This window comes from Phascolarctos cinereus, unplaced genomic scaffold (assembly GCF_003287225.1).
Source record: "Phascolarctos cinereus isolate Bilbo 61053 unplaced genomic scaffold, phaCin_HiC Scaffold_1;HRSCAF=81, whole genome shotgun sequence".
Taxonomy (NCBI): Eukaryota; Metazoa; Chordata; class Mammalia; order Diprotodontia; family Phascolarctidae; genus Phascolarctos; species Phascolarctos cinereus.
In genome coordinates this window covers 22617896-22637316 of record NW_027555514.1, presented here as the reverse complement: position 1 = coordinate 22637316, position 19421 = coordinate 22617896, and the positions used below count along the sequence as shown (strand labels likewise).

Sequence of the window (19421 nt, the reverse complement as noted above, 5' to 3'; positions counted from 1 at the left end):
CTGAGTTCAAATCCAGCCTCAGACACTTACTAGCTGTGTGATCCTGGGCAAAAGATACACTCTCTGCCTCAGTTTCCTCATCTGTAAAATGGGGCTAGTAACCATACCTACCTCACAGGGTTGCTGTGAGGATCAGATGAGATAATATTTAATGTGACGTGCTTAGCACAGTATGTGACATATAGTAGGCATTATTATTGTTAATGGAAAGAAGCCTGGAGTCAGGAGTCCAAAGATCAGCCGCTTCTTAAGGGCATCAACAGGTGAGTCCCTTCACTTAACTGTGCCTCAGTTCCGTAAAATAGAGAGGTTGTACTAGACCTCTAAGACCTCTTCCAGCTCTGAAATGCTGCGGCCCTGTATCTGTAACATGATAATGACAGCTCATGTTTCTATAACACTTGAAGGTCTGCGAAGCATTTGATGTACACATTGGAACCTCACAGCACCCCAGTGGAGGGGGGGTCCTGTTATCCCCATTTTACAAATGGGGAAACTGAGGCATCACATAGTTAAGTGACTTGACCAGGGCCAGAAAGTGTCCAAGGCGGGACACCAGGCAGGTGCTAGAGCCAACTTTAACCGGGCTAGAGCTGGTTGTTAAATTTTCTGTGGGAGCATTTACACTTCAGAGCAAATTCTACAGGGGATTGATTTGTTGTTTTGCTGACAGTCTAGACCTTAGAAAGCGGTGGAGAAAATGTCAATAGTGCAAATTAAATTTAAAAGTCTGCTAAGCATATCTCACCCCTCCCAGAGATTTTCTGTTGTTATTTGGTTGTGTCCAACTCTTTGTGACCCCAGATACTGAAGTGGCTTGCCATTTCCTTTCCAGCTCATTTTACAGGTGAGGAAACTGAGGCAAAGTTAAATGACTTGCCTGGGGTCACACCGCTAATATGTATCTGAGGCTGGATTTGAACTCAGGTCCTCTTGACTCCAGGGCCAGTGCTCCATCCACTGTGTCCCCTAACTGCCCCCCCTCCCAGAGAGCCAGTTGTTAAATATTTACCAGCACACCCCTGATTGGAACCCTTATCTTCCTGACCTGTGTTCTTTCTGCCACGCATTAGAGATGCCGTCGATCTCTATTGGAGGTTTGGAACCAGGGGAATGCATGGGATGACCTTTGCATTATCCTTGCAATCCTAAGACCTTGGTGGGCCAAGCTTAGATGTTCCATTCTGTCTCTGAAAATGGGCTGGTCATCTAGAAACTGTATAGGAAACAGGCTGACTCTAGTGAGGACCCCCAGTGGGGGTGCTTGTGGGGGAGGGGTGTTTGGACCCCCCACTGGGGGTGCTTTTTTGGGGAGGGGTGTTTGGATGAGCCACTGTGCATACTTATGGGGGAAGGGTGGATAGACCCTCACTGTGGGTGCTTGTGGGGGAGGGGTGTTTGGACCCCCCCACTGGGGGTGCTTTTTGGGGAGGGGTGTTTGGACAAGCCACTGTGGGTGGGCTCTAGACACAAGTCCCAATTGATTTGATCACATGATTCCATCCTACTCTTTATGACAAGATTTGTTTGATGGTGACCTCTGGGAGAATCCAAAGCATAGTAGTAAAAGGAGAACACATCAAAGTTGACATAGGCCACAGGCCTTCTTCCTGGTTACTCAGCAGCATTAGTGCCCTTGGCCTTGTCCCCTCTTCTTGGAGCCAGGCCAAGTAGCGGCCCTTCTCCCACCCCACCCCTTTTTTTTGTTCCTGTTGGTGAGTCAGTAGTCTTCCCCCATTAGAGTGTAAGCTCCTGGAGGGCAGGCACTGTCCTCCTTCTTGTTTGTATTTGCACCCCCAGCACTCAGCACCGTTCCTGCAACGTAGTGAGCACATTGAGCATGCTTATTCCCTTCCCTTTGAGTCACTGAGCAAAGTCGGTTCATTTTTTCCCCTCCACTGAGATAAAAAAGGAAGGTGCCCAGACTGGTGTTTCTGTCTCCATCTGGGCAGGAAACAAATACCGAGGAAAGCTCGCCGAGAGAACCGTTGGGCCTGGGTTGTGCCGTGAAGACTGTTCCTCCATTCCCAGAGTCCAGGCTTGTGAGTGTGGAGGGGAAAGGCCAGGGGGCGAGAACATCCACGGGGCTGCCGGGGCCCACAGGGAGGCCCTGTCCTGCCCTGGGCCGCGAGGCCATATGTGGCCCTCTAGGTCCTCAAGGGTGGCCCTTTGACTGTAAGATCACCATCATGCCTTCGGTGCTTCCCAGGCTAACTGAGCTTTTTTTCCACTTGGGAAAATTGTGCCACAGGACATTCCAGAAGAGTTAGCTGGACAGAAATGTGTATCACCTGTGCTTCCTCCGGGCCACGGTTTGTGTCTGGAAGTAGCTCAGTAACAACACGAGTAGCTTACGTTTATCCAGCACGTTGTGGCTGGCCAAGGGGCGGCGGCCTTTCACCCTTCAGGCACACCTCACATTTCCTGGAAACAGAGAATGACGCTTTCCCCACTGAAACAATATTTAAGTTGGAGGTTGTGTTCCCAAAGACTTAATGTTCAGTAAATGTTGTTGTTCAGTCATTCTTCAGCTGTGTCCGACTCTCCATGACCCCATTTGAGGTTCTTCTCGGCCAAGATACTGGAGGGGTTTGCCATTTCCTTAGCCAGCTCATTTGACAGATGAGGAAACTGAAGTAAACAAGGTTAAGTGACTTGCCCAGGGTCACACAGATAGGAAGCGTCTGAGGCCAGATTTGGATTCGGGTCTTTCTGACTCCAGGCAGCACAACACTCTATCCCTTGTGCTGCCTAGCTGCCCATTAAGTAAATAAATCCTAGAAATTTCAATATTTCCATGGCTACAGCTATGATATGGATCTAAGGATTTTCTCCAATGGTTCAGATCACAATCTTTGCATGTTTTCTCTTGTTCATGCCTTCCCATGAGATAAGGCCTCTATTCGAGACATTTTGTGGGTATCCATCAGTCAACCTTTAGCCCTTGCTCTTCCAACATGATTGACCTACCCTGAACAAAACCAATTAATATATCTTAATAAATCATAAACATGAACCTGTAGAATCAGAAGTATGTGTTACCCACAAGGCCCTGGAGAAATACAGTGAGTGTAAGTGGTTACCTAGTGATGTGCACACAGGAAATAAGACCAAAGACATTGGAGGATGTATGTATGATAGCAAAGGAAGTAGGCCAGACATGTAGCAAGAATGACAGACACAATATGGACAACCCCAGAGATATGAGAATACCCCTCCCCCCACTCCCTCGCAGGGGTTGAGGGTCCATGCATAGAGAAAACATTGCACATAATGTCAAATTTTTTCAATGTCTTCATCAAGTTTACCAATTTTTTCTTTTCTTCTTTCCTTCTTTCTTTTTTCCTCTCTCCCTTCTTTCTTTTTTCTTTCTCTCTCTTTTTTCCTTCTTTCCTTCTTTCTCTCTCTCTCTTCTTTCTTTCCTTTTCTCTTTCCCTTTAATCTTTCTTTTTTCCTTCCTTTTTTCTTTCTTTCCTTCCTTATTTTCTAAACATTCCTTATTATGAGGTATGAATGCTCTCTGGGAAAAGAAGGAAGAAATATACATAGAGCAGTCAAGGATATATAAAAACAAAAGATGTCAAAAATTTTTTTTAAATTAATTAATTTTGATTTATCAACAATCACTTCCATAAGCTTTTGAGTTTAAAATTTTTCTCTCCCTCCCTTCCCACCTCCCTCCCCAAGACGGCACACAATCTGATATAGGCTATACCTATCCATTCCTATTAAACATATTTTCACATTAGTGATGTTGTAAGTAAGAATTAGAACCAATAGGAGGAACCACCAGAAAGAGGAAATAAAACACAACAGAAGGGGGGAAAAAAAGCAAATAGTATGCTTCAATCTGCATTTAAACTCCATAGTTCTTTCTTTGGATGTGGATAACATTTTCCATCAGGAGGCCTTTGGAAATGTCTTAGAGCCTTATATTGCTGAGAAGAGTTAAGTCTATCAATATTAGTCATTGCTCAGCATGGCTGTTACTGTGTACGATGTTCTCCTGGTTCTGCTCACTTCACTCAGCATCAGACCATACAACTCCTTCCAGGTTTTTCTGAAATCTGCCTGTTCATCATTTCTTATAGCATAATAGTATTCCATTACATTCATATACCACAACTTGTTCAGCCATACCCCAATTGATGGGCATCCTCTCCATTTCCAATTCTTTGCCACCACAGAAAGAGCTGCTGTAAATATTTTTGTACATGTGGGTCCTTTTCCGATTTATTTGATCTCTTTGGGATATAGTCCTAGAAGTGCTATTGTTGGGTCAAAGGGTATGCACATTTTTTATAGTCCTTTGGGCATAGTTCCAAATTGCTCTCCAAAATGGTTGGATCATTTCACAACTCCACCAACAATGCATTAGTATTCCAATTTTCCCATATCTTCTCCAGCATTTATCATTTTCCTGTTTTGTCGTGTTGGCCAATCTGATAGCTGTGATGTGGTACCTCAGAGTTGTTTTGATTTGCATTTCTCTAATCAATAGTGATTTAGAGCATTTTTTTTTCATATGACTGTAGATGGCTTTAATTTCTTCATCTAAGAACTGCCTATTCATATCCTTTGACCATTTATGAATTGGGGAATGACTTGTATTCTTATAAATTTGACTTAATTCTCTATATATTTTAGAAATGAGGCCATTATCAGAGAGACTGGTTGCAAAAATTCCCAATTTTCTACTTTCCTTCTAATCATGGTTGTATTGGCTTTGTTTGTGGAAAAACTTTTCAATTTAATGTAATCAAAGTTATCTATTTTGCTTTTCATAATGTTCTCTGTCTCCTGTTTGGTCATGAATTCTTCTGTTCTCCATAAATCTAATAGGTAAACTATTCCTTGCTCTCCCAGTTTCTTACAGTATCAGCCTTTATATCTAAATCATGAACCCATTTTGACTTTATTTTGGTATATGGTATGGGATTTTGGTCTATGCCTGTTTGCTGCTCTTTTCCAGTTTTCCCAGCAGTTTTTGTCAAAGAGTGAGTTCTTATCCCAGAAGCTGGGGTCTTTGGGTTTATCAAATAATAGATTATATATAGTCATCGACTACTGTGTCTTGCATACCTAACCTATTCCACTGATTCACCACTCTATTTCTTAGCCAATACCAAGCAGTTTTGATGATTGCTATTTTATAATACAATTTAAGATCTGGAATGGCTAGGCCACCTTCCCCTGCATTTCTTTTCATTAGTTCCCTTGATATTCTGGACCTTTTGTTCTTCCAAATGAATCTTATTATTATTTTTTTCTAACTATAAAATAATTTTTTGGTAGTTTGATTGGTATGGCACTGAATAAGTAAATTAGCTTAGATAGAATTGTCATTTTTGTTATATTAGCTCGGCCTACCCAAAAAATTATTTTTAAGAAAATATACACAGCTCTAGTGTGCTGCGCTGGTATCCACAAAATATTAAAAAATCAGAAGGTCTCCAGTTTATTTGACAAGAATTACACATGAAGAAAAGAGGAATGAATGGGCTATAGTTTGAAGTAGTGAAAGGAACACCAACGGAGAGGATGATGGTGGTAATGGTGATGGTGATGGTGGTAATGGTGATGATGATGGCGGTGATGGTGGTAATGGTGGTGATGATGATGGCAGTGATGATAGTGGTGATGGTGGTGATGATGATGGCGGTGATGGTGGTGATGATGATGGCAGTGATGATAGTGGTGATGGTGGTGGTGATGGTGTTGATGATGATGGTGGTAATGGTGGTGATGATGATGGCAGTGATGATAGTGGTGATGGTGGTGGTGATGGTGGTGATGATGGTGGTGGTGGTGGTGTTGATGATGATGGTGGTGATGGGAACTCGCATTTATAGGCACACAGAGGGATGGACCTCTCAGGTTCTCTGTGACTTAGAGTCACCTAGAAGACTAAGAGGTAAAAGGACTCATCCACTCACAGATTCAGTATGTATCAGAAGTAGAACTTGAACCCAGATCTTCCTGCTTGCTGCTCTATCCACTACACTGCACTGCCTCTCTTAGTTCATATTTGTATGACTCTCTGAGGTTTTCAAAGCACCTTACATGTGTTATCTCGTCTGATCCTCACAACAACCCTGGGAGGTGGGTGCTGTTATGATCCCCATTTTACAGATGAGGAAACTGAGGCAGAGGTTAATTGACTTGCCCAGGGTCATGCTTCTGGGAAGTGTCTGTGAAGGATTTGAATTCAGCTTTTCCTTACTCCAAGGCCACTGAGCTACCCAGCTGAGAATCATGGTTTTTATGACCTCTATGAATATTGATTACATATATGAAAAAATTTCAAAAATACTCTCTTGTATGTATCATACATTTATCTAAAACTAATCACCATAATGACTGAATTAGCCATTTCATTGAGGGTGGTTTTGTTTGTCCTTCTTAGGACTTATAAGGACTTTTCTGAGATGATTCAGATGACCCGGACCTCTTTAAGAAAAACCATCTGGGGAAGTTTGAATGAAGGCATTTTTTTTTTTGTCACAAGCAGATGCATTCAAACTCACCGTTGGCAGCTGGGTGGCACAGTGGATACAGTGATACAGGCCAGGACCTGGAGTCAGGAACTCCTGACTCAAATCTAACCTCAGCTATGTGATCCTGGGCAAATCACTTAACCTCTGCCTCAGTTTCCTCATCTGTAAAATGGGGATCATAACAGCACCCACCTCCCAGGGCTGTTGTGAGGATCAAACAAGATAATATTTGTAAGAAGCACCATTAACCTTAAAGCACTATGTACATGTTGTTAGCATTGTTATTATTATTTAATTCTGGAAATGGAAGGGACTTCAGACACTGTGTAATCCAACTCTCTTATTTCATAAAGCAGGAAACTGAGGCCCAGGGGGGTGGTCATCTCCCTGTGATGACAGGGCCGGATTTCCAGCCAACCCCAGCCTCTGCCCCCAGGCCCGGCTGTCTTTGCTCAGCACCGATGCCAGACAGGCAGCGTCAGGCTGCCCACTTCACGGCGAGCCACTGTGGCACATTTCAGATGCTAACAAAGGGGAGGCCCCCAGGATGTGGGCTCCCCAACCCCAAGGCCGGAGCTGAGGCCCTGCCATCCCCCATTGTCTGCACCAATGGGTTGTGGGGTGTTGGTGAGTTTTGCTAAACTTCCTTCCCCCCCTGTTTTTTATCCCTTGTTCAGAAGACTGACTTTCTGGGGAGCAGAACAGGAGGCATATGTTAGAAAGTGAACAAGATGTAAAAGCAAAAGGCATTAGTGAAGTGTGGTGAAAAGGACCAGGCTTTCTGACATTTAATACCTGTGTTACTTCCCCCTATGAGCCTCAGTTTCCTCATCTGTAAAATAAGAAGATTGGAGTAGATGGCTTCTGAGGGCCCTTCCAGCTTTCAAGCTGTTCTTACCATGATCTAATAAAAAAAAATTTTGTTTAAAGATGGCCATGAGTTGTTATATGTGTGTATATATATATAATATGTGTCCCTATGGCCTCAGAATTGCATTTTGTAAAGGGCAGGGCAGGATCCCATTGGGTTTTTGGAGCAGAGCATGAGTGCTTAATGAATGTTCAGCTACAACCAGGACCAAGTTCTCGGCTCTGGATTCCCTTTTCCTCATGGCTTCCATGCCTGCTGACCCCACTGAGGTGGGGCACTGTCCATCTGTACATTCATCTTAGTGACTTGGCAGAATAAAGGGGAACAAGAATTCAGAGGAGCAGCTCAGGATGTAGGGCCCCCTGCCCAAAGTAGCTCTTTGTTCATGCCCTGGATGGCTGTGGCTTTTACAGTGTTTGCACAGTGTCCCAGACACCCGATCTATAGACGTACACACCATCTCTGCCCAACATACAAACGATGCATCTTGAGAAATAGATTTCCCTCTCTCCCCCTCCCCCAGACCAGTTCCTAATCACTCATTTGGCTTCCCACTGTCACCACTGGATCTGCATCAGTCTTTGGGACTTCTAGAAAATCTGTGGTTTAGAAATAAAGAAAGGGAGAAATGATGGAGATAGAACAGCTTAGTAGCATCATCTCACCCTCTCCTTTCTTTCCTTCTTCCAGTTGAAGACCTCGATTCATATTTTAGTGAGAAAATCAAGGCCCTTCCCTCTTCTCCCAAACCCTTCCATCATCCCACTCTCTTTCCCCTTTATTCCAGTCTCTGATGCAGAGGTGGCCCTTCTCCTTACCAAGGCCAACCCTTCCATGTGTGCCCTAGAGCCTATCCCTCCACCCTCTCCAGCAAATTGCTGCCATCAATCACTGTCATCCCCTCCTCCAGTCTTCTTATTCCCTATTCCCTGCTTCCTTCCCTGCTGCCTGCAAAACACGAGCATCCATAGAACTTAAGGCAAAAAAATGGAAAGGAAGCCAGAGAATGGAAGGAAGAATGGTGGATGGAGGGAAGGATAGAATGCATTTAGTGAGGAACTAAGGAGGAGGCCTGGTTTTAAACTCTATGTTTGCTTCAAAAAATAAAGAAAAGAAAAGTCCCGTCAAGGGCAAGAGCCTCCTGCTTTTTCCTGCCCGGGGAGCAGCGCCCCTTGAGCCTGGGCCCCTTTCCTCTCTCAAGGTCATAGTTCTCCTCCCCAGTGATGTTTCTGGGGGGTGATGAGGAGAAGTGTGAGTGTTGGGGCAGAGGGAAGAAGAAGAACCATACATGCAGCACAGGTCCCAGGACTGAGAGCTGGACCAGGGACCAGGCAGATTATCGTCCAACCCCCTAGTTTTTTTTAATAAAATTTTATTAATACTTTTTCATATCACCTTTATTTCTGAATATATCCTCCCCCACCAAAAAAAAAACCAAGGGGACTGTCCCTTGGAATAAAGAATGAAAAAGAAAGAGGGGGAAAAGCAGTTCAACCAAACACATCAGCCATGTCTGAGAGTGTATGCAGTTGTCCATACCCACAATCCCCCACCTCTGCAAAGAAGGAACAGAAGGCCTTATTCTCATCTTTCCTCACATCTGATCATGGAGCTAGAGATGGGAGGTCATCTCGGCCAGCCTCTCCATGGTACAGATGAGGAAAGCAAGGCCCAGAGACATAACATGGCCTGTCTAAGGTCTCCAAGGCCAAGCTGGGTCATTTTTGTTACATCTTTTTCCCAACTCCCCTGGTTTGCAGTGAGGAGCCTGAGGCCCGGAAATGTTAAGGAACTTGCCCAATTCCCTTCACTACTGAGAGTGAGGATTGGAACCCACACTGTTGGCTCCAAATCCAGAGTTCTTTTCCCTAAAGTCTGACATATTAATAAGAATAGGAATCGCTGATATCTACGTGATACTTTAAGGCTAAAGTGCTTTTTGTCTATTAGATCATTTAAGCCTCACAACCCCTATGTGAGGTAGATGCTAAAGGCATCATCCCCATTTTAGAGATGAAGAAACTGAGGCACAGTGAGATCAAACGAATTGTCCAGGGTCACCCAGCTGCTAGTGGCAGGCCTGTCCAACAATCCAGTCTGGCCCTACCCCTCCTCCCTCCCTTGCTCTGCCACACTGGCATGTACCTGGGCCCCTTCTGATTTCTTTGGCATCTGCTCCTGTTGGTGACCTTTGAATGCTGGTGTTTTCGGACGCCTGGTCCAGGAGCTGAAGTCCAAACAAAGCCATTTGGGAATCGAGATGGTAGGAGGGGCCGAGGAACAGAAAGGGAACACAAAGAATATAGTATGCATTCATCGAGGGGCTGGAAGGGACCATAGAGCTTATGCGGTCCGCTTTAAAGAGGAGGAAACTGAGGCTTACCCAAGGAGGCTAAGTGAGGTCACACACAGTCAGAGACAGGTTTTGAACTCGGGTCCTCTGATGCTTGCTTACTCTAGCACTCTTTCCACTATGACAGAAAACCTAGATCCAGAAATAGAAGGGACCTCGGAAGCCGTCATTGTGTACAAGCATTTATTAAGTACCTCCTGTGTGCCATGCACTGTGCTAAGGTCTGGAGATACAAAGAAGGGCTAAAAAAAATCAGTCCCTGTGCTCAAGACGCTCATGGTGTAATGGGGGAGACAGGATGTAAATAACTCTGCAGAGAAGCTACGGGGTAGTTGGGTGGTGGTGTTTCAGAGGAAATTACTGCAGCAGCAGTGAGGGAGGAGGGGGCCACTGGGGAGGCATCTTGTAGAAGAAGGGGGGTTTGAGCCCTCCCTTCTAACCTCCTTATTCAACAGGGAGGGATCTGAGACCCGCGGGGCTCAGGTGTCTTGCCCAGAGGGGCCCAGGTGACTAAAGCTGGATCTGAACCCTCCTCTTCTACCTTTGCACGACCGGCTGTTCCTGCGTAATTTTTTGTGTAAATAGTTTGGATGCTGTGGTTTTAATTAGTATCTTTCCCCTCATTTTGGTTGTTTATTTGATCGATTGTTTGTGGAGGTGAAAGTTTGAAATAACCACTTTGTTTGAAAATGGACACGAGGGGGCAGCTGAGTGGCACGGTGGATAGAGTGCCGGCCCTGGACTCAGGAGGACCTGAGTTCAAATCCAACCTCGGACACATACTCGCTAGCTATGTGATTCTGGGCAAGGTACTCAACCCCGATTGCCTCACCAAAAAAAAGTGGGCGAGGATTCATGCAGAGGGGCTAAATACTTGAAGTCAAGGTTGGCATTCAGATTTGACTGTAAATAGTTTCATTTTTCGTCACTGACTTTTTTTTTTTTAAAGATCAGCTATTCTAACTACAACAGGAGTGTGATCAGGGAAAGAGGCCTGGGAGGTGGGAGACCTGGGTTCTATTTCTGGCCCCAAATTAGCTTTGTGACCTTGGGAGAGTCTCGGTTTCCTTATGTCTGAAAAATGAAGGTGTCGGGTTAGAAACTCTAAAATTCTTCATGCTCTCAAAGGAGTGTGGTTTCCTTTTTCTTGCCCTCTTTCCTCCTAGAAGCTTGTCTGGAGCGTCTGAAAGGACCTCGTTTATGGGGCTGGAGGTCACCTGGGCATACTTGATGTAGCTTCCCTGTCTCACAGAGAGGCACACACATTAACCTCCCCTCTCTCCTCAGTATCAGAGCTTAAAGGGGCCTCAGAAGCCATCGAGGCCAAGCCCCTCATTTGACAAATGAGGAGCCTCACTTGCCCACTGGGGCAAAGTGACTATTATTATCCCTTTTTTACAAATGGGGAAACTGAGACAGAAGTTAAGTGACTTTGCCCATGCAATCATAGCTATCAAGCCCCCTGAGGCAGGATTTGAATTCAGGTCTTCCTGACTCCAGGTCCAGCGCTGTATCCTCTATTCCACCTCATTGCCCCAATGACTGGTCGGTAGAAGGATGCATTGGCTATACTTCTTTGCATTACTGTGTCAGACACCCTACCAATATGGCACCATTGGTTTTCATAGAATCTGAGTTGGAAGGAACCAGCTAGTCCAACCTGTACCCCAAACCCAAAAGGAATCCCCACTATGACGCACTCAACAATCGGTCGTTCAACAGCTGCTTAAAGACCTCCAGATGAGAGGAACCAAGCCCACTTCTTGAGGTAACCAATCCCATATTGGGACCATTCCCATTATTAGTGAGGAAGGGGAGTAAGTGTTTGTATAGCACCTGCTATGTACCAGGCGCTGTCCCCCAGCACTTTAATAAATGTTATCTCCTTTGATCCTCATAGCAACCCTGTGAAGTAGGTGCTATTATTATTATTCCCATTTTACAGTTGAGGAAACTGAGGCCAACAGAGATTAGTTACTTGCCCAAGGTCGCACAACTGGTAAGTACCTGGGATGGGATTCGAACTTAGGCCTTCCTGCTTCCAGAGCCAGCTCTCTATCCACTGTGCTACCAGCCTCGAGATTTTTTCTGATGTCCAGCCTAAATTAGCCTCCTCTTAATTTGCTCTCTGAAGCCCGCCAGAACAAGTCTAAAATGAATTTAAGGCAGTTTGAAGAGGATTAGGCTCTAGAGCCAGAGGGGACATAGAGGACTGGGGATTGTGGATTTACAGCTAGAAAGGCCATCCCCTCTGAACCTGCCCATTGCACAGATGAGGCCCAGAGAGGGAAGTATCTAGTTTGCCTGAAATCCTACATATTTGAATAAGCAAACATGCAGTGTGACTGTGGGAGGAATTAGTCAGTGACTTTGGTACTGATTCTTGATTTGAAATGGGCTTGAAGTTTCCCCAAGTCTTTCTGAAAGCATTACAGGGTTTCCCAGATATCAACTTCCCCTCAGTAGAGCACTGACCTCACAATAACCAGGTCAGGGTTTATTGTCCCCATTTGACTGGTGGGAAAACTGAGGTGCACAGAGGTGGTACATGTGTCACACAGCTAGTCAGTATCTAAGCTGAGATTCACACTCAAGTGCACTCCCCATGCCACCCACTGCCACTTTATTGGCTTGGATGGGGCTTTCAAGAAAATGATAACCAGCTGCCTGCGGTGAGGAGGAGGAGGAGAAGCTCAGGTCTACCAGGCGTGCCACCAGTTTGGAGCTGCCCATGGCCAGGCGCTTCCCTCGCCTTAAGAAGACATCCAAAGAGGGTGTGGGGGTCTGGAGATCAGCCATCCGTGGCCCGAGGCTTGTTTGCAACATCAATGCTGGGGACATGGTCATCTCGGGCATGGACGGCCATCCACTGAGAAGTACTAGGATGGGAAGGGCATTGGGTGCTCCATGCTTTGCATGGATGACTTTGACGTGGTGGACACTGTGCGTTTCATCACCCACTCGTGTGAGTCCAGCTGCTTCTCCAAGTATCCACATGGAGGGCCAGAAGCACATCTTCGCTCTGTGCCGCATCCTCAGGGGAGGAGCTCATCTACGACTATAGAGCCCTGTTGAGGATGCCAGCAGCAAGCTGCTCTGAAGCTTGGGTGGGGCCAACCACCCGACCCTCCCTGCCCGAGCTGTGGGCCCCTGGACTGGCCCAGAGGGAACCCCACCCATACTTTACCATCTTATTTACTCCTCTCCCTCCCCACCCTCTGCGCATGTCCCCAGGGAGCCTTGCCTGCCCTCTTCCAGTTTGTTATCACCTGCCTGCAGGGTCAAGGATGTGGATATATTGTACAAAGGTTTCTAAATCCCTTCTTTTCTATGCACTTTTTTAATTTAAAAGGTGGGGGGGGGGACTTCCCCCAATAATAAAGTCCATCAGTGTTTGGGGGAAAAAAAAGGAAAGAAAATTACAACCATCACTGACATTTATCAAAGCACCATAAAGTTTGCAAAGTGTTCCCATACCCGATTTCCTTTGAACTTCATAACAATGCAGTGAGGTCAGTGCTTTTAATTATTCCCATTGAACAGATGAAGAAACTGAGGTTTGGAGTAGGGAAGGGGCTTGCTCCTGATCACAAAGGTTGTAAGTGTCCGAAGTGGGATATGAACTCAGGTTTTCCTGACTCCAGGCCTGGTGCTCTGTGCACTTTGGCACCACATAGCTTCCCTAAAGTCAGAAGACTTGGGAAAAATCCCAATTATCCCATTTATTACTTGTGTGACCTTAGACAAGTCAGTTTACTTCTCTGTCCCTCATTCACCTTATCTGTAAAATGGAGAGCTGGGATTATCCTGGCCCTTGGGGTCCCTTCCAGCTTTACTTCTAGGACACTACAAATTTCTCTGTGCCTCAGTTTCCTCTTCTATAAAATGTGGATATTGGACTGGGCGCCCTTCGGCTACTCCCCCCAAGTCTAAAATCCTATCCCATGTTCCTGGAGATGGGGCAGTTTCCTTGCACTCCAATACAGAATTCAGTTAAATCTGAAAACATGCTAAGTTTGTCCTCCCCTAGAAAACTGACTGGAGTTACCTCATTAATTGGCCTCAATACAATTGCACTCCACCTGCTTTTCACTGGCCTCTCAATCTGAACAAGAGGGGCCTTGTTCTTCCCTCTCTGGGCCCTCTCAGAAAGCCTGTTAAGGCTTCATCTGAGTCCCCTCTGGCCTCTTTCCTCAGTTCCACCCTGCTGCCCCTCCCACAGAAACTCTATCCCAAGGCTAGGTTACAGAGAGGGAGCTGTGTTGAGTGACTTCATTGTTGTCCCCTGCTTCCTGAACCAAAGGCATCTGCTGCCATCTTCAGCCGGGAAGAAGTACACTGGGCACATTCAGTGTTGGGCAAAGAGGACGAGCTTGGGGGAAGACCACTGACCCTGGTTTCCTGGCCACATACGCTGGAGACAGCCAGAGATACGAGCATGCCTGTTCTTCACATAATGTACAAACTCTGGAGTCTCTGTGGTTTTCAGGAAACTGCCCAACTTAAAATGTAGATTCAAGGCTAGATTTAGTGGAGAGATGTTGGAAGTCATGGAGTTCAACCCTCTCATTTCACAGATGGGAAAACTGAGGACTCATTCCAGAACCAGATAGGGAAAGTGATGGCTGGGGATGAGGAGAAGATGCGTGCAGAGGAAAAGAGGTCCCCAGATTTCTTGACGGACATGTGGATGACCAGCCTCTAAGGTCCCTCTTGGTTCTATCTACGACTTCATGACCCAAACCTGACTCTAAAACCTGGCCCATTCAAAATAGGTTTCTTCTTTGCAGATGGGAGTGTAGGATAGTCAAGGCCAAGAAGCAGCAGAAAGCCATGTCCGGACCCCAGGAGCTGAGATCTTGGTCTGGCCGTCTTCTGAATTTTACCCTGGTTTGACAGATTCCCAAGGGAGAATCTTCTCTGAAGAGCTCCGAGATAATTCTGCCTCTCATGAGAGTGAGCCACAGTTTACCTTTCACTGACATGGTCACTTTTTCTACTGGCTCTTTCAAAGTTCTAACAGAAAGGGGAAAAGGACCATAGCTTCTGGAAAGGAAACCAGAAAGGGGAGGGTTATCTAAGGCAAGACTAACGGGAAAGCGTTGAGTTTGGGGACAGGGTTGGTTTTTTTTAAGTTATTTAGCCCACTGGGTACCTGTGACTTCATCAGTATAAGGAATTCTCCCACCTTCTCTTCCAGTACAGTTGCCTAGGGCACTGGTTAAGTGACTTTCCCAGAATCACACCATTAAAGGCAGGAATTGAACCTGTGTCTTCCTCCAAGGCCAGCTCTCTATTCCCTGCTCTCTAGGTATTGCCGTTCCCCTTAGCATTAAGTAGAACTTCATCCGGGTCTATAATTACGCTAGGGCACTGGAGGTCTCCCCCAAGGACTTCTATCTGCCTGGACCCTCTCAGTACAGAATTCCCGCTGTAGCTTTCCACTGTTCACTCACGCATGTCATCCTCACGAGCTGTGAGGTAGAGAGGTGCCATAGCATGGTGAAAAGAGCATTTGATTTGGGGTCGATGGACCTGAGTGGGAGTGTCGGCTCGGACACATCCCAGCTGGGTGACTCTGGACAAATCACTTCACTGCTCTGCGCAGGCTTCCTTGTCCTTCAGGTGTCATTTTCGTTACCTGCTTTCTGGGGCTGTTAGACGGTGCTTTATAGACTTCCAAAGTCACTGTGCACTCATGGTTAGTGAGGGCAGCTGGGGCTGTCCTCAGCCTTGTCCTCCAGTCTGGTTGTCACGTCTTTTTTTTCCACGTTCCTCCCCTTCATATTGTCTCTCTCTCAGTCGTTCCATCTCCTCCCTTTGCGCCCAGCTGTCCGCCTTGCCTAGAACGTTATCCCACATCATCTCTCCTCACAGCAAACCCTGAGCTTCCTCCAAGGCTCAGCTCAGAGGCCATCCCTTACCCTGGGCCTTTCCTGGCCAACGCTGTTGGACTGTTGGCTCGGTTTTGTTACAAATTACTGTGCGTAAGAATCATACAAGACACACATCCAGTACACGATGCTGGCGGAGTGACTAGAGAACCAGCCGTGGAGTCTGGAAAACCTGGGTCGCAGCCCTCCCCTCTGACATGTCCTGGCTGTGTGACCCTGGACAAGTCACCTTCTGACTTCTCAGAGCTCCCAGACATCCCTCTGAAACTGATTTTGCCTGGCAGACTTTATCTAATTTGCATTGGTAGAAGGAGTTTCTGCACTGAGAATTCCCTACACCAATGAAATCACAGGTATAGCCCCCCCCCACCCCAACAATACAGTCATATACAGCAGGTATAGCACTAAAGCAGTTAATTCAGACTAAGGACAAATACTGAAGTTGAAGCTTAAATACCATGGCCACATAATGAGAAGATGAGACTCAGTGGAGAAGACCCTGATGTTGGGAAAGATTGAAGGCAAAAGGAAAAGGGGACGGCAGAGGATGAGATGGCTAGATAGTGTCATGGAAGCAGTGAACATGAACTTGGACAGACTTCGGGAGATAGTGGAGGTTAGACAGGCCTGGCGTGCTGTGGTCCAGGGGGTCATGGAGAGTCAGATGTGACTGAACAACAGCAACCTGGAATTAGCAGGGTATACTGTGTTCATGCACAGTAAAATCACATACAATTTTTTGCATACATATTTTTTGGTTTCGTGTGTCCTGTGTGCAGGGGTATGTGTGTATGTATCATGGACTGCCTTTAGACATCTGGGGAAGCCTGGGGTCCCCTTCTCAGAATCATATTTTTAAATAATTGAAGGAAATGCTAAATTTCAACTCCAGGTTAATAAAAATGACGATGTAATTTTTTTCCCATCTAAATTCATGGACCCTCTGAAATCTAATAAACTAATCCATGCACCCCAGGTTCAGAACTCCTGTCCTAGGAGAACGTATTCTCCTTGAGGGCAAGGGCCATGTCCCCTTTGTATTTGAGTCCTCAGTGCCTAGCATAAGGCCTGACCTATAGTATGGCCTTTATTGAATTGAATTACCCATATTTTTCAGATGAGGAAACAGAAGCTGAGCAAAGTTAAGTGATTTACCCGGGGTCATACAACTAGTTAGCCTCAGAAGGGCTTAAGCCAGGAGCAGTTCCCTGTATACAGCAGATGGCCAATAAATGTTGTTTGGCACCCATAAGAATGCCTGCCCCACCCCACCCCTAGCCACAGGGTATATATGAATTTACATGGGTCCTTGCACAATGTCAGGTGTGACAGAGTCCAGGGTGGAGGCCCTGTCTGATTGTGGGACCTACTGTGAGCCACCTTTAGTGTGAAAAAGAATTCCAAGATGGAGTTGAATGCTGACTAACTACTGGTCCGTCGATCCTGGAGGAGAGGTTTTGGAAGACCTATCCTCCAAGCAGTAGAGAGTGGGGGCCTCCGGGTGCAGAAGGCCACCCATGCGGGTAGCAAGGGGTCGGGTTGGCTGAGCTTATCATCTCTCTATTACCGTAGGGCTCAGTTGGGCAGGAGAGAAGAGCAGAGCTGTAAATGACCATGAATGATGTAAAAAAAAAAACCCAAGGCTTCCATAGAGCTCTGTTTGTGAAAATCCCCATTAGAAACTGCAAGGACACTATCGGAGACGTTTAACTCTGCAAGCCCAGGAGACCATGATGTGAAACAACACAGATCATTGGCATTCGTACCATCGGGTACAATGTATTACTCCAAGAAAAAAACCTCCCAACAAGGCGAGTGCTTTTTGGTTCACTGGAAAACACGCTGGACTGGAAGCCAGAAGGCCAGTTTGGGAATCCTGCTCTGCTAGTCGTTAGCTGTGTGACAGGGCCAAAGCTCTTGGGGCCTCACTTCTTCATCTGTAAAATGGGGAGGAGGGGGAAGGGAACTAGCTAGATGGGCTCTGAGGCAAGGCTCCTTCATCTTTGTTACATCCTGGCCTCCTTGGGCAGTCTGCTGAAGACTACAAAGCCCTACGTTAAAATAAAATACAGGGGAGTAGATGGGAAACCAATTACCTTGAAATATAATTATTTAAGAAATGATTTTAAGTTCATGGACTCCCCGGTTGAGATCCCTGCTGTAAGGTCCCTTCTGGGTCCAAATCTATAATCCTACGATCCCACAATTTATTCATAGTGAAACTCCAGAGGTTCTACTTCCATGGGGAAACAAAGCGGGAAGGGAGAAAGTAAGCGTTTATTGAGCACTTACTGTTTGCTAGGAACACAATGAAAGAAAAAAAAGGTCTTCACTGACAGAGAGGGGCATTTCATAGGGACTGTGGGATTTTGTAGAGCTGAAAAGGACAATGTTGCAAGCTCCTAGTTAATCAGGATGCAATAGAGAACCACTGGAAACGTTTGAGCAAAGGAGCGCCATGTCTAGACCTGTAGTAATTCCTTTGCTCATATGTTTTCAATGATTCCTGTTGCATCCTGATTAAATTACAAACACCTGATTAAATTGCAAACGTCTACCTGGCCTTCAGTTCTTCCCACAAGCTGGGGCTACCCTCCAGCCTGATCTCATACTACTGCCAGAATCCCAGCCTGAGAGACAATCCATCTATCTAGTCCCCCACCTCTCCATACTGGATGTCTATAACATTCCTGGCAACAGTTCAGCCAGCTTGAAGACCTTCAGTGAGGACTCACTACCTACCTCCCAAGGCAGCCCATGTCCTCCTGGGATGGCTCTTAATTAGGAGGCTGGGTTTCCCTACATCCAGCCTCAATCTCCTTAAGCCCAGGTTGTGAAGGTTTCTATTCTTGTCTGGGGACATCCTGGGGTCTCTTGAGCTCTTACAAAGCTCCCAGGGCACAGGGCAGAAACCCCTGGACCTTCAGCTCGAGGATCACACCAGCACCAACCAGAGAGGCTTTGATGCAGCCCGCAGAGCCCAGGCATAGCCTGCAAGTCAGTGGCCAGCCTTGGCAGTTTTAGGGATGGGTGTGTGGCCAAAATCCAGAGCTTGTCCTGCTTCAGAGGAGTGAAATATTGCCTTGGGGGTTTTGAAAAGCCCCGAGGGATGAATCACTATTTGATTCTGGTTGGCTGGCTGGAGGGGAACTGAGAAGAGGAGCAATGAGGGATAGGCAAATATTGAGGTGGGCCCAGTCCCCGAATCGACATTGCTTTGTTTTGACATTTAAGTGCTCAGAAACCCCACAATCAAACGCCATGTGTGCACTCCTCTGCTTTGCCAACGGGCTCTGTCAGGCCTGTTGAGGGGCCCAGGGTTAGCTTGTCACTCCCAAACGAGGGGCTCAGGAAGATGCCCTTCACCTGGGTCGCTGGCACCAGAGCTGGGTCCCTTGGGTAAATTGGGCTTTACTGAAGAATGCCTTCTTCTACTGGAGCAGGGCTGGAGAGAATGATCTGCAGGATGGAGGAGCTATGCGAGTTAACAGGATTTACTAAAGGTTCTCATTATTGACACTGCAGTCACTGTGTCTCCTTCCGGCAACCTCCCCCAAATCACTGAGAACCATCCATTCCACCCCCTCCCCCGTTCCATAGGATTATACCTGAGACACCCCCTCTCTTCTCAGTGTGTATACATGATTCATCTTACTCATCTGGTAATGGAATGTGTCAATAAGTCATTAGGCATCTATTAATTACCTGTTGTGTGCCAGGCACCGTGCTAAGTGCTGAAATGGTGCAGAGACTGTATTTGCCTTTCTTTGTATCCGCAAAACTTACTACTGTGCCTGGCAGGCACT

The 19421-nt window shown here is 46.3% G+C and overlaps 1 protein-coding gene across 1 annotated transcript in view; it reads left to right on the top strand.

The window, feature by feature from the left end:
- CMTM7 (CKLF like MARVEL transmembrane domain containing 7) overlaps positions 1–19421 on the top strand; it is a 60322-nt gene that overhangs the window by 31937 nt on the left and 8964 nt on the right. The gene's annotated exons all lie outside the window — the stretch shown is intronic.